This window comes from Pogoniulus pusillus, chromosome 4, assembly GCF_015220805.1.
Source record: "Pogoniulus pusillus isolate bPogPus1 chromosome 4, bPogPus1.pri, whole genome shotgun sequence".
Classification (NCBI taxonomy): Eukaryota; Metazoa; Chordata; class Aves; order Piciformes; family Lybiidae; genus Pogoniulus; species Pogoniulus pusillus.
The window spans coordinates 5,324,953-5,340,447 of NC_087267.1; the positions used below are offsets into that span (position 1 = coordinate 5,324,953).

A 15,495-nucleotide genomic window follows, 5' to 3' on the forward strand; every position below is an offset into this window, starting at 1 on the left:
TTTTTTTAAATTGATTACATAACAATAGGGATTTAAAATACAGAATTTATATGGCTTCATGTAAAAGTACATATTGCTAGTACAATGACTATAGAGATTTTTCTAACATGCTCCACTTCACTTTCTCACAGAGAGAGTGATTTGCCATTGGAATGGGCTGCCCAGGGAGGTGGTGGAGTTGCCATCCCTGGAGGTGTTCAAGAGAAGACTGGATGAGGCACTTAGTGAGGTTGGACTGGATGATCTTGGAGGTCTCTTCCAACCTGGTTGATTCTATGATTCTGTGATTTTTATTTTAATGCCTATTATATTTCTAGGATACAAAGGCAAAAAAAAAAAGGTCCTAAAGCCTGATTGTGTTTGGTGTTATGTAGATGTGCTTGTTCATCAAGTATTGAGATTGCTATAACATATGGAAGTGATTCAAGTAATACTGTGAAATCTGTTCTTACAGCTTGGTATTTCAAATACATTAAACACTCAATTCCCCATTCAATGCAACTTGACCTACAAAGCAACTTACCATTGCCAAATTAGCCAAAGAAGCCAAGCCAAATGAGATTCATCAGGAGAAACGTTTTTGAAATGCAGAAATCTAATAATTCACACTACTAAATAAGATTTATGATGGGAACCACAAGTGCACCCTATCTTCTTCCACTCAAATTGATGCTGTTTATTGAAATACAAAGCCAATTAGGAAATGTTAATATTTTAAACTACATTTATATATTATAATATGAAAACTTACTGCATTTCTGTAAGTTTATTCAGTGAAGATGTTGCCATTATTTTCATGCATAGAGAGAACTGTGGATACTTCAGGTTTATCTGACAAAATACTGGTCAAGAGTTCATGCTACATAGAATCATAGAATGGACCAGGTTGGAAGAGACCTCCAACATCATCCAGTCCAACCTAGCATCCAGCCCTAGCCAGTCAACCAGACCATGGCACTAAGTGCCTCATCCAGGCTTTTCTTGAACAACTCCAGGGACGGTGACTCCACCACCTCCCTGGGCAGCCCATTCCAATGCCAATCACTCTCTCTGGGAAGAACTTCCTCCTAGCATCCAGCCTATACTTCCCTCGGCACAACTTGAGACTGTGTCCCCTTGTTCTGTTGCTGGTTGCCTGGGAGAAGAGGCCACCCCCCACCTGGCTACAATGCCCCTTCAGGTAGTTGTAGACAGCAATGAGGTCCCCCCTGAGCCTCCTCTTCTCCAGGCTAAACAACCCCAGCTCCCTCAGCCTCTCCTCATAGGGTTTGTGTACATGTTGGTTTCTTACTGATTGCTATTGAAAGAAGGAAGGAAGACAGAAGGAAGGATAAAAGTGAGAAGTTGCTTGGGGTCCTTTTATAAGTGGTATTGAACAAAGAAGGGAACTCAAATTTCTCAGCACATAAGGTGGAAGAGTAGAGATTTGGAAGGAGAGTAACAATGATGTGGCAGACAATTTCCTAAAAGTTGCCTGAAGGTTAATATCTTGAGAAAGTAAAATACACAACTGTGATGAGCAACTGAAGTAGTCCTGGACAGGGACATAGAGGAGGAGCAGAGCTGTAGAACTCTTGGCCCAAAGGAACTGATACAATGAGATCCACTATGTATCAAGATTCTTCTGTTTTTATTCATCAGAGAAAACCAAAATACTAATGCCACCATGTCCATGCTCTTCAAAGTCTTATGAATAAATCATAGATCTGTCAGGATGATTCCTCATCACAGGATTTTTTTAAACTTGAGAAATCCGAGGAGGAAAAAAACCTCAATCTGCCTCCAGAATGCTATTCTTTTTGGAAAGTCAAAACCAAAAGGCTTTTGTAATAACATAATTGAGATTGTACTTACTGCCTTAGCTCAGATTCATTCTGTGTTTATTTGTATAATTTAATTTGGTTTTCTGTCACCAGGATGTTGCACATTCTCACTCTGGGGACAGAGCGGCTGGAGAGCAGTCAGGAAGAAAGGGACCTGGGGATAGTGATAGATAGTAGGCTGAAGATGAGCCAGCAGTGTGCCCAGGTGGCCAAGAGAGCCAATGGCATCCTGGCCTGGATCAGGAGTAGTGTGGCCAGCAGGACAAGGAAGGTTATTCTTCTCCTGTACTCAGCACTGGTCAGGCCAAACCTTGAGTCCTGTGTCCAGTTCTGGGCTCCTCAATTCAAGAGAGATGTTGAGGTGCTGGAACGTGTCCAGAGAAGGGCAACAAAGCTGGCAAGGGGCCTGGAACACAAACCCTATGAGGAGAGGCTGAGGGAGCTGGGGGTGTGCAGCCTGGAGAAGAGGAGGCTCAGAGGGAACCTCATTGCTGTCTACAACTACCTGAAGGGAGGTTCTAGCCAGGTGGGGGTTGGTCTCTTCTCCCAGACAACCAGCAACAGAACAAGGGGACACAGTCTCAAGTTGTGCCGGGGGAGGTACAGGCTGGATGTTAGGAGGAAGTTGTTGGCAGAGAGAGTGATTGGCATTGGAATGGGCTGCCCAGGTTGGTGGTGGAGCCACCGTCCCTGGAGGTGTTCAAGAGAAGCCTGGCTGAGGCACTTAGTGCCATGGTCTGGTTGACTGGCTAGGGCTGGGTGCTAGGCTGGACTGGATGATCTTGGAGGTCTCTTCCAACCTGGTTGATTCTATGATTGGATGATTCTATGATGAGGTTTATTTATCAAGCAATAGAAATAATATTTGTAAATCAGAAAGCAATAATTTTAGGGTAAATGTTTCCATTTTTAAAGCATTAGAAGTGTAGCAAATCAAGCAGTGGCATTAAAAATGCCCAAAAAATGTTTAAAAGTTATTACTTTTCCTAAGTAAATACTATCTTTGTGGTTTTAGAAACAGTGGGATGGGCTTTAGATTTGAAAATTGGAAATGATCTCTACAATGTCAGTAATGGGGAGAAAGAGAGTCTGAAATGATACTGTTACCATGTTAAAGAAATATATTTACATTCCTTATAACCATTGCTTTGCTTTAAAAAAAAATGTTGCTTCCTGCCCATAATTGAGGTACCCACTTTAACAAGAGACATGGCAGAGATACAGAAGCTAAAAATCCTATGAATTTTTATCTCTTTTGTGTTTATCTTCCTGACAGTTCTAATGACAGATGCTTGCTGTCAGCTGTAGCACTCCCTTTTACTGTACCTGCCAGCAGGAATCGAGCCGGTTCAAAATTTAGTAAGAGCAGCATGATCAACGTGACATCATAACAAAACTTGGGAGAATATTAGAATAATACATCAGACTAGGGACAATCCTTAATGCCATGGGTCTAAGTGGTGGATGCCATTTTTCTATCTGACACCACAGAGAATACAGCAGGGTGCTTTGTTCCTCTCAGGGCTGCTCATGTAGCAGTGTCGTCTTTTGATTTAAACCCTCGCAAGCATGGTTGGAATGGTTTGTGGAATAAAGCACATTGATTAAATAATTCAGAGTCCTGTAGAGGGAACTGATGTGCAATCCCTCTGGTAAACCTGCTTGAGATCAGATAAGGTATGGGAATGGCAGTGGATGCAAATGCTTGATCATTTAAGGCCAAATATTGGGAGGTGTAGAGCTCCTCTTGAAGTGAACAAGGGGACACAGCCTCAAGTTGTGCCAGGGTAGGTATAGGCTGGATGTTAGGAGGAAGTTGTTGCCAGAGAGAGTGATTGGCATTGGAGTGGGCTGCCCAGGGAGGTGGTGGAGGCACCGTCCCTAAAGGTGTTCAAGAAAAGCCTGGCTGAGGCACTTAGAGCCGTGGTCTGGTTGACTGGCTAGGGCTGGGTGCTAGGTTGGACTGGATGATCTTGGAGGTCTCTTCCAACCTGGTTGATTCTATGATTCTATGATTCTGTGAAAGGGTGCAAGCATCTCTTAGGAGCAGACTCATTTACCAAATATAGATATATAGCATTTTTGTTTGGGACATTTATATTAGGCTGCTCTACATTTTATACATAGCTGCTGTTCTTTTCTATGGCTTGTTCTCTGAGTGGATTATTCACACCATCTAATTTCTGGCATCTAACTTGGGGACCTAAATTAGGACTATGGGCTCTATATGTAGTGGTGCTCCAAAAGCCAATTTAGAGCTAGTCAGCCCCAAACATCTTCTATTTGGACAAGCTACCAAGCAACTGGAGTTAATCAGAGTACAAGATTTTTCTTACTGTAGGAGACATGATATCAAAATAGTGTACCTAGATGAACATACACGTTTGAATTAAGGCATAGAATTGCAAATAGTGAGTGTCAAATCCTGGAGACGGAGATGTCCCATGCCTGGACCTGTTCCAGGTCAGCTTGTTTGCGGCTCTGAACAACCTGCTGTGGTTGCAGCTGTCCCTGCTGACTGCAGTGGGGCATGAACTAGATGACCTTTGGAGGTCCCTTCCAACCCAAACCATTCCATGATTGATAATTTGATAAGGAGTTGGGCTCAGTGATTCTCATGGGTCCCTTCTAACTCAGGATATTCTACAATTCTAATGAAAGCTTTTATTAGAAGGAATTAGGGTAAACCACGTGATGAACTCAGAGCATGTGAGTAATCCATTAATGCTCAGTGAGCCCACCTAAGCTTGGAGTGGTGTCCCTTGGAGCACTGGGAGAGCTCAAGGCCTAGCTGTGGAGCTTGCAGAACACAAGGGACGAAGCTCTGCTATTGCAGTATATATATCTTGCAACCGAGACATCGAGTCTCTTCCAATCTGGTTGATTCTATGATTCTATGCTTGATGGAAATGCATATATGTAAAATACATGTTTTATTTAGATGAGATCTGTGTGTGCTATTTAAGGTATTCAGCACTCGCTGCTCAACTTCAAAGCACCACTTTTTTATTTCAGAAAATGAAGATAAAGTCAGTTGGTAATGTTTTAATTTTGTTTAGTGGTTGTACTCTAGTTTTAAAGGTCACTCATCTTTTTTAGTCTATTTGGCTTTAGAATTTTCTTGTGCACTCTTTTAAGTAAATAGCAGTGAGGTCAATGAGCGCTGTCCATGTACAGCATCTGGCAACAGTTCACCTTTATCCAGACCTTTTGGATATGTGGGTTCAAATTGCAAGTCTGCATGTGTATCTACACTTTATAACAGGCAGTGAGAGTGAGTCTGTGCTTGTGTGACAGAATTAGCACACAGGGTTGTTGTCAACACCAGAGAAACAGAGCCCTACAGCTTACCTGCTTCTCCTGCCTGACAGGTGGCAAGTGGCAGCAAGGGGCTGCAGAAGTTCTGAGAAATGTCAATGGGGAGGATCAGGGATGAAAGGAAATGAAGAAGTCAAGTAGAGAAGGCAATGGAACAAGAAATTAAGAACCCAAAATCCAGGATTCTGTGTAAATCCTCTAAATTGGGAATATAAGGCATATTTTTAGTGATATTAAAATGGCAAAAAAATTTTTTACTCTGATTTCAGCCCCTTTGAGTAGAAAATGGCCAAATTTAGGTAATCAGTAGTTACAAAAGACAGTTCCAGGTCAAGCTGGAATGTATCTGGTGAATTTAGTTGGTCTGGAACCTGTCTTTACTACTTCAGATTTCTAAATGCAGCAATGAGAAAAAACTGTGAGGTACTATTGTCACACAGGATCACAAAGTGTTTGAGCTTGGAATGGGCCTCTGGGTGTTATCTGGTCTAAGCTACTTGCTCAAGCAAGGCCAGTTGCCCAGGACCATGTCCAGATGGCTTTTTAATGTCTCAGGGGATAAACACTCCAAGACAAACTTTTGTCCGGACAAACTCTGTTAGTGCTTGGTCTTCCTCAGACAAAATTTGTTTTGCTGATGTTAAAAGAGAGCTTCCTGTGTTTCAGTTAATGCTCATTGCCTCTTGGTCTGTCACTGGGCACCACTGAAAGGACCCTGCCTCCATCTTTATTTCCTTTCTTCAGATATTTGTATATTTTTATGATAATCCTGCCTGAGCCTTCTTTTCTCTCGGCTAAATGGCCCCAGCACTCTCAACCATTCCTCATATGAGAGATGCTCTAGTGCCTTCATGATCTTTCTAGTTGCTTAATGTAAGGGGGAATCCAGAAGTGGACACAGCCCTCCAGCTGTAGCCTTTCTGGTGCTAAGCACAAATTTACAAGACTGCTGTGAAGAACACATTCTGAAAGTGTATAGAATCATAGAATCATAGAGCAAATTAATGTAGTAGGAAATATAGAACAACACGTAAAATGTCAAAGAAAATCCTGAAATTAACTTGAAATAACAACAAAGTAAGAAAGTGACAACATTCAATTCATTGCTGTCTACAGCTACCTGGAGGGAGGTTGTAGCCAGGTGGGGGTTGGCCTCTTCTCCCAGACAACCAGCAATAGAACAAGGGGACACAGTCTCAAGTTGTGCTGGGGGAAGTATAGGCTGGATGTTAGGAGGAAGTTCTTCCCAGAAAGAGTGATTGGCATTGGAATGGGCTGCCCAGGGAGGTGGTGGAGGCACCGTCCCTGGAGGTCTAAAAGAAAGGACTGGATGAGGCACTTAGTGCCATGGTCTAGTTGACTGGATAGGGCTGGGGGATAGGTTGGACTGGATGATGTTGGAGGTCTCTTCCAACCTGGTTGATTCTATGATTCAAGTGACTCTGGGAAACACTATGCTGAACAATTCAGGAGGAAACTAGGATACATAACAATAACTAGAAGCCATAGTGGTTTTGGATGCACCTGTGCAACCAGATTTTTTTTCAGGCTGCTAAATATAGGAGATACATTCATGCTTATAATAAAAGGCCAGACCTTTTACTTCAAAGAATCTAAAGGGTATAAATAGGAAGACAGAAAAAATGGGGTGTACATGTGTGTGTGTGGTTTCAGTTTATAAAGATGCAAGTCCTTCTGACGCACAAAGGGATAAACTACTGACAGTCTGCAATGTTACAAGGACCCTGGCAGCATGCTTTTAATGCTAGATAACATCTATTTCTGTTCTCTTTATTGCCATTGTTCCACATATACAATCTGTGTGTTGTCTAGATGAAGAGATAAGCTGCACTTAGGGCAGATATGATTTTGTGGTTTTTATTCCTTTCAGAGAATCTTCTCTCTTTAATTAGCAAATAAGACTGTACTGGAAAAATTCTTAAAAAGCCATTTATCCTGGTGAAAGCAAAATCAGACTTCTGTCTCTGAGCTATCTTGTAGTTTTGTGAACTTGACAGCTTGATACCATACTAATTTGCTAGACAGCTTGATACCACACTAATTTGAGACCAACGATGTGATCAGCACAGGATGTTAAAAAACCCCTGAAATCCAAGCCCTTATCCTCCAACTTTATTGTTCATATCTGCTTGTCATGGTGCATTTACTCCCAAATGTCAGTATTGTGCATAGTCAGATATACATGCTGCTTACAAACTGGAAAAAAAAAATATGTTCCATTTCCAGAATGTTTTATTTCCTTTCATCATTTTAAACAACATAAAAGATGTGACCAAAAAAGGCAATTTTTTTTTCCAGAAAACTCTTCAGGAAGATGCTCCCCTGAAAGAGCCCTTTGGAGAAATGTAAAGATCCTATCTAGGTGACTGAAAGCAGCTAGCCATGGATGAGACTAGGGCAGCACAGGAATATGTATTGGCAGCGTTTGAGCGGTGGATGGCCTTTGGCTGCCCCTATGATCCCAAAGCTGCAGTTCAATTTTCCATTTCAGCTTCACCCAGTGAACAAGGTCAGCCCATGCTGTCTGCAACAGATTAATATCTCAGATACACAGCCATTTCAGAGGGTGCATAGGGTTCCCTTGCATAATCCCTCCCTTTTCTTCGTTGGGGCTTGCTTTGTTTCCTTCATTAAGCTGCTGTTCATTCCTTTTTAGACCCTGCATTTCCAAAAGACGTAATAAAAAAGAATGATTTTAGCAATATTTTAGTGACATGTTTAATGATGCATTCCAGCATCTCTTTAGTTTATTTTTAAAGCTTAGATTCCTCACTTTTGCTGCAACAGGGTCTTGTAAATGAAAGTTAACATGTTGACTGATGGGTTCATTATCCATCGCTTCTGTGTGATGTAAAATCCTGCCTGTTTTTCAAGGGCTGCTCCTTTCGGAGACTGAATTACATCATTGCATCACAGAAAGCATTTTCCTCACTATCAGAAAGAACACAGACTGAAAAAGCGATGAATGACAGCAGCTAATGGTAGATGCTGCTTCTTAGCATTACTCCATGAAGGGATGCTCCTAAGGGCATGTTTAATTTTGAGCATCAGTGGCCCTGCCAAAATTGGGAAGACCAGTCATGGGATTAGTGTTCTTTCAGGACGCCCTTATATATTTGGAACATCTGTGGCACAGTGACATTTACAAGCAGGTTTCTTCCCCCTTCCTTCTCTCAAACTTTTTTTTCACAAGTTTTTAATGTACTAACCCAATATCCTCAACTCAGTCATCTCCCCTTCCACTAAAACAAGGACAACATGAACAGCTCTCGTCCTCCTCCTTTACTGCAGATATTGTTCATTTTCCTGTACAACACCATGTGTGTTTAGAGGGAAACTGTGTTCTCACCCCAGAATTACTACAAAAATACCTCTAATAAGAGCAAACAGAAATCACTGACAAAGATTGGTGTTTCTGACCATGTAAACCCCTTTCCTTTCAAAATTCAGAACGACTGGCAAACCAGAAACAAATTCTGTCACTGGCACTGCAGCATGGCATTTCCCAACAGCAGCACATGGCCAAAGGTAAAAGAATTACATGGTAGAAATGATAGAAGCTAATTTTACAAAGAATTGATTGTATCCACAACTTGCAATAATTTCCTGAGGTAGTAAGGAATTTTGAGCTCTGTGGTAAAGGGTTGGACTTGATGATCTGTGAGGTCTCTTCCAATCCTAATAATACTGTGATACTGTGATACTGTGAATTCCATCCTTAGAAAAGAAGAGGGTCAAAGTAAAAGGTTTCAGAGAGAAGAGCTCATGTTTTTTTTTTTTATAGTTTCATCTACAATTCATTTTTTTGTCTGCCACAATGATAACATGGAGCACAATAAAGCTGGCAAAACCATACCTTCCCTTCACAGACCAGCAGATCTATAGAGGGAGGAAGAGAGTTGCATAGACAATGTGAGGACTGTGTGCAGAGCCAACTTTTTGGCATACACAACAGGAGAAGGCAGGGTAGAAAGAAAGGTTGTTTGCATATGCCAGCTGTGCCTTTAGAGCTCCAGCACAGCATATGAGCTAATTGCAAGCTACACTGAATGGCTGAACTGCATTCACGGACAAAGAAACTATTTGGTGATGTGATATTTATATAAAAATCAAATTAAAGCTGTTTAAAATGGACAAAATACTGAAATGACCTACTGGAGCTCAAACACCAAGATATCTCTGCTGTCTTAATCAATACACAAGAGACGTCAAGGTCATGCTTCAGAAGCAGCATACAAATGAGAGCCTGCTTCGTTTAAGGAAAATTACATAAAGCTGAAGAACATACAAAAAGAAGGAAAAAGTATGACAAAAACTACTACTAACAAAGCAGTATTTAAAGCTTTGAAAAGTCCTGAATATCATGTGAAACAAGAACATAGCAACATTAACATTTACACTGATGAGGTGCATTTTGCTTCCCAGACCAATACTCCTCCCCACAAGGTGGTGGATGAATGGTTGCAGGAGAAAGAGTGGGTGCAAGAAACTACTTAGATTAGGGCAGAGTGGTATCTAATAAGGATCCTACACAAAGAAAATGCAAGATGTAAGCCCATTCCCTGTTATAAATTAATGTCTTTTCTTCAGATCTGTACCAGTCAGCTTGTTCTGGGTCACTGACTCCCAAGCCTTTTACAAACCTTGTAGCAGGTGAGTTCTTTCTTATGCATTGTCCAACCCTGTAACTACCTCTGTAAAATTCCTGTTCCCTGACAGCTTTCCAACTGTTGGTACTGTTGCTTCCTGCCAGTCTGCTTTCTTGTGCCACTGGCCACCCAGCAGCACTGAGTCCAAAAGAAATTAAACAAAATACAGTAGAATAAGATGGAGGAGTGGTTTATTGGAAAGAATAATGCCTTCCTGTTCTCATAATAATGTTTTCTCTCTCTGTGCAACAGCTTGAACTCCAAGCTAGCAAATCAGGCTGATCTTGTACTTTGGCTCTTATCTATGATGTAGATAAGGTTGGTATCTGCTGCTCTAGATACATATAACAGGAACAAAATACAAATTTGCACTCTTGAACAAAGGCGTGGTAAAGAAATCTGCAGTGGCATTTTGCAGTCTTAGTTGCATCTGCCCTTCACTGGAAGGATGAGTGCAGGTGTGTCCCAAATCCTTGTGTGCTCTCTGGACTGCACAAGCTCTGCCTGAAGGACAGCCTGCAGACTAGTCATGTCCACCTGCATATCAAAGTATTTAGTGCATGTGGATTTGAAAACCTCAGAAAAGAACTTCAATTCAAGACACTGCATAGGAATTGTACCCATCTAGAGCTTGCAAAATACCAAGAAACTCACCCACACTCCCTCTCTTTCCAAGCCATCCTAGCCAGCAGCTGGCATCATATAGCTGTGGGCTACTACTGATCCCATTAGAGCTGCTTGGCTTCTTATCTGCTTCTGACGGGATGCACACAGCAACCTATTGCCGAGCAACTGGTGGAGCTCCAGCCACTTTGAGTAACAGTCTTTGAGTGTGACAACCTTCTGTGCCCAAAGGGATCAGAAATATGACTGAGAAACAATTCGAATCCTAGCTCTGACACTGCCTTACTGTATGACATTAGACATATCAACATCTTACCTCAGGATGCTGCGTAGGTGACTGTGGAAAATAATAATACATCATCCTAAATTCCCTGGAGACTGGCTCAGATGTCCTAAGCCAAATTGCCTCAGAGAGAAGACTTAAATCATATTCTAGGGGGTATTAAGCTCTGAGAGATATCAGAGTGCTCATGAGGCCTAAGCTGAGGAATCTTGCCAATTCTATTTTGAGACCAAACTCTGCTACCTTTTAAGAAAATAGTTGAAGTGACACAAAAAGAAACTCTGAGGAAGCCCCTTTTTTTTTCCTCTGTTACAGTTTGTTTGTTGAATGATGTGACCCAGACCCACATCACTACACTAGACTGAAGGTATATTGATCAAATGCTACATCTACCCAGCAGTTCCAAATCACAGATTGACTTTTGTTTCTATGTGTTGTCTCATTATAGATACTATAGTCCTATATTCTGTTTCCTATATTAATTTACACATCTATATAGTTTGTTCCAATATGCCACAAAGAAGCTCTGCATGGCTGAATAGGGTTTGGAGAGTAACAATGCTTCTCCTAGCTGAAAGAATTTCATTTTATCAGAGACATTCAGTAAGCTTAAAAGATATTCCTGCACTTTAAAAAGTGCTTCAAGGAGCCAAAGGACAACAGATCTGACTCTTAGAAGATGAGAAGGATGAGAATTCAAGTGGAAAGCTACTCTGTTGAACATCTGAAGAACGAATGTAGGAACCTGAGATGTCAAGAACAAGAAAAATATAGTGATACTTTTCAGGCATTAGAGGAGTGTAAGACAAGTGGGGAACAAGGAGATGTTTGGAGCGACAGCAGTGATGGGAAGACAGTGGGAACCAAAACAAGTTTCATGTCCTTCAACCTAACTTTGTGCTCAGAATAGCTTCAGATGGAGATTAAATTGCTGTGCTTCACTGAGACTGACTGCTATTTATAGAACTGCATTTGTCCTAGTTTTGCAGTATTTATGCTTTTTTTTTTCTTACATTAGAACAAACAAACAATAAAACCTGAAAACATTTGCTTTCAACATACAACATACTATGGAAAACATACTTGACATTTAAAACTGGTATTTTGACAGTGAGCTGCATTAGATGACTTTAAACAATTTCTAGTTAGGTAAAAGACATAAACAGTTTAGATCACAGTGAACAAAATGCCAATTCAAGTCAGATTAATGATATACTAATTTTTAGGAAGCAATTTTTCAACATTAAAGATTGCATTTCTTATTTTTACAGAGAGGTATATGTTGATAATAGGATTTTTTTTTCTTTCAGGTTTTCAACCTGTGTCTAGAAGTGACCATGGCTGTTCAAAAAAGTTGAAGATTTCAAGGTATTTCTATAATTCCTTAGTGAAAAACTTGACAAAGATAGAATTATCAACTTACTGTTCTAGCTAACAGCTTTCTATTGAGACTCAAGCTCATTTATGAAGTTATTTACAAGTGTAACATATTAATTTTTAATCAGAGATTTGCTGCAATATAGGAAAAAAATAGCATCTGATATAGAATGTTTTAAGCCTCAAAAATAGAAGGGTCTGTCTTCACTAAGCAATCATTTAGTGTTTTTCTGGAAACATCCCACTAAGGGAGGAACTTAGTTTATCAGTAACCTGAAATAAAATTAAGCAATAATTCTCAAAACTTTCTACATTTAAATCTTCAGAGGTTTATTCAACCCAAATTCAAATGAATGATTTAAATAAATTTTACACTAGCTAAACAGAAAAGGAAAAGGATCTGTAGAAGTCAAAGATACAAAGAGCAGAGACAAATAACTTAGGTTACAGGTGATGTCGAGCAGAGACAAGTAACTTAGGTTGCAGGTGATGTCATTGGCTGAGTGATCAATTCTGGAACACGACTTTAGTATCTGAAAGCATTGTAAGATATTCTTCAACTTGAATATGGATGTGGGATTGGCAGAAATGAGGCAATGGAGCAGCAGTCAGGAGGGAGAGGAGGTGGTGGGAATGACAAAGTTAGGCAAGTGGATGTGAGAACAGCAAAGAGTAAATGTAAGATGCGTAACAGTGATGGAGAGAGTTGCCTTAAGAAGATGAGCAAGATATAACCCTAGGATATTTTAGATGAAAAGGTATCTATAATAAATGGTGATATGATAAATTAGGAAAAACACAGGTCTGGTTTCCTATTTAGATGATTTATGATCTTGCAAGCATGAAGGCTTATCTTATTATTGTTCCTGTAAGGGGACAGAGGTGAAAATCCTTTTGCCTTATTCTTTGCTCTGCTGTGAATGAAAATAGCTACAACCACCAATTCATGCCCTGCATTTACAGCAGAAAGTTGTGCCAAATGTTTTTTGGGGAAAAAAACAAATGGAAAACAAGCAGTGGCCATGTGGAACAATGCCTAAATGCTGATTAAATAACATAATAAACTCTTGATAAATGTTTCCACGTGTAAAGCAGTTTGTCTCAGGAATTTTGAGGAAAGAGACAATGGTGGGCATGGGGAAGACATAGGAAGACAAGGAATCTCAAGCGAGACTCCAATAAAGACTGAAAACAATAGAGAAGGTGTATTGTGATGGTTTGGGCATTCCCTGCCCCCCCACACTTTGGAAATCACCCAGACTAGACTCAGCTGGCTCTGGAAATTGAATGAAGCTTATATTTACAGCTTAGCTCAATATACAAGTAGATACAGTTATAGACAGAAATATACAAGGTAAAAGGTAATACAGAAACACAACTCCCCTCTCAGAAACCTGAGTCCCCAGGAGGGGCTTTCAACTGCCCTTCCACCTTCTCCCACCCTTCTTCAACCTTACCCCAGCCCCAAGGAAGAATGGAGGTTTGGCCAGGGGTTTAGCAAGCAAAGTGGATTAGTCAGAGAGGATAGAGAGAGAGATGCAGCTTGGAGCTCCCCAGCAGGAGAAGTGCTTTATCTATGTTTTGATTCTTGCTCTTATACATCTCAGCAAGCCTATGTGGGAAGTAGAGATCACCACTGCTTTCCTTTCACAGCCTGTAATCTAGTCCTTCTCACCAAAACATTCTAGCTAGCTTCAAACTAGCACATGTATACATATAAATAAACCCACATTTAAGTCAATCTAAACCAATTATGTCTTCTTATGGAAAAAAGAAACTTACCCTTGACAAAAACATCCTAAAATCCACCATGATTTTCCTGTGAGCTCCCAGTACCATTAACTAAGCCACATAGTAAATTGTGATATCTTACTGTAGTCTTTGATTTCCTCTGTGATTTACGGATATTTACCATACTCATCTTTGTGGATTTTGTTGTTGTGATGGGTTTTGGTTTTGTTTTTAGTTTGAGAGAATAACTTGTTTGACAACTAGGAACGGAGGGTCAGATTTGCAGGCAGCATAAAATGTTGGAAATCCATTCACTCCAGCAGCTTCTGTTTCAATTGCACCACTTGCCTGGAGAAGAGGAGGCTCAGGGGTGACCTTATTGCTGTCTACAACTACCTGAGGGGTGGTTGTAGCCAGGAGGAGGTTGCTCTCTTCTCTCAGGTGGCCAGCACCACAACAAGAGGACACAGCCTCAGGCTGTGCCAGGGGAAATTTAGGCTGGAGGTGAGGAGAAAGTTCTTCACTGAGAGAGTCATTGGACACTGGAATGGGCTGCCCGGGGAGGTGGTGGAGTCGCCGTCCCTGGGGCTGCTCAAGGCAGGATTGGACGTGGCACTTGGTGCCATGGTCTAGCCTTGAGCTCTGTGGTAAAGGGTTGGACTTGATGATCTGTGAGGTCTCTTCCAACCCTGATGATACTGTGATACTAAAGACTGGTCCCTATGGTTTCTTACTTGCTGCCTGGCACCCTGCATGGTCTGCATAATAATACCACCACAACAGTGACCACTGTTTAGACTGCAGAACATGTCATAACATTCAAGAGACAAACAAAATCTACATCATGTCCTTACACCAATTCTTCACTCAAGAAAAAAAGAAAAGATTTTGTGGCATGCATGTAGAACACAGTGAAAAAAACATGCAGTAATTTAGACTTGATCTTCACCAATGTTTAGATGTTCATCTTGAGTAATTTTCCTAGAAGACTTCCCATTTAAAGATCTACTGTCAAAACATTTGATGATGTTCAGGACTTTCTGTTCTCTGTGAAAAATCTGCAGAGATATACTCCAAAAAATGCTACATATTTTGTATGAAACTTACAGTTTAAAATAGCTTTAGCGCTTCTTGTCTTGCATTTTTTTTCCAAGGAACATCCACAGTTATTTAGTCATGTCAACAAAGTAGTCTTAAGGGGGGAAAATGATCAATCATTCCTCATAAAGCAGGTGCATTTTCATGCTGTTTTTACAGTAGCCTCACAATAAAAACTCACAGAAGTATTACTGCAAGGATTTAAGGTCTTTTCAAAACCATTTCTAGGAATGAGTGTATTATGCTTGTTTGGCATTGTGCTAGTTTGAAGCTAGCTAGAATGCTTTGGTGACAAGAAGTAGATTACAGGCTGTGAAGGGAAAACAATGGTGATGTCTACTTCCCTCACAGTCTCGCTGAGAAGGATGGGAACAAGAAAGGAAAACATCTGATAACACTCTCACCATTTTCTCTCACTCTTGCTTGGGCTGCTGGCTGAGCAACATCTTACTCCCTAACCTCACCTTCCATTTGGCCTAACTCACTTTGCTTCTTAACCTCTTGGCTGAACCTCCATTCTTCCTTAGGACTGGGGTAAGGTTGAAAGGGGCAAGGGGAAGGTGCAGGGGTG

General features: G+C 40.8%; 1 protein-coding gene across 2 annotated transcripts in view; it reads right to left on the reverse strand.

Annotated features, from left to right (window-relative positions):
- Positions 1–15,495, reverse strand: part of KCND2 (potassium voltage-gated channel subfamily D member 2) — a 306,979-nt gene that overhangs the window by 202,225 nt on the left and 89,259 nt on the right. The gene's annotated exons all lie outside the window — the stretch shown is intronic.